Source organism: Chrysochloris asiatica, unplaced genomic scaffold (genome assembly GCF_000296735.1).
Source record: "Chrysochloris asiatica unplaced genomic scaffold, ChrAsi1.0 scaffold00372, whole genome shotgun sequence".
In the NCBI taxonomy this organism is placed as follows: domain Eukaryota; kingdom Metazoa; phylum Chordata; class Mammalia; order Afrosoricida; family Chrysochloridae; genus Chrysochloris; species Chrysochloris asiatica.
In genome coordinates, this window is record NW_006408890.1 from 2,042,852 (window position 1) to 2,043,530 (window position 679).

Here is a 679-nt window from a genome sequence, read left to right on the forward strand (position 1 = left end):
CTTCACTCTCCACTCTAGTCCTTTTTTTATATATACTTTTTATACTTATTTTTTCAAGGTTAATTTTGCTGGAGTCTGAGTTCTAGTATTTGTGTTTATTCTCCTAGCACTGAATGTTTCAGTCTACTGTCTCTTTATTTGGTTGGTATTTTGAGACAAGTCTCATGTCACCTTATGTGTGATTTTCCTCAGGAAAGTGGGTGTTTTCCCCCCAAACTCTGTTAGCTTTCACTAGTTCCTCTGACTTTCTGTAGTTCACTCAGCATCACTGGATGTATGTTCTTTGTGTTTCTGTTGTGTGGTGTTCCTTGAACATTCTGCATCTTTGGTTTGGAGAGCGTGACTAATTTTTTTAATGTTCGAGTCGATATCTCCACATGTGTTCATTCCGGATATTCTCAGTCCGAGGCTGTCCCATCCTTCTTGACGGTCGGTGTTCTTGGATATTCTTTCCCTCCAATTTGCATTTTCCTGGGTGTTTCATTTTTGAGAGTTTCATGTTTTGGAGTTGTCTCTCTTTTTTTTTTTTTTTTTTAATGTTTTATTGTGAATTATGTATGTGATAGTTTCCATGGGAGAACATCAGTCTTACATTCATTCTATCATATATCGTCTCATTGCCATGATTACAATCCCCTCCATGCAGTCCTTCCCCTGTACCCCCCAGGTTTTCAGCACA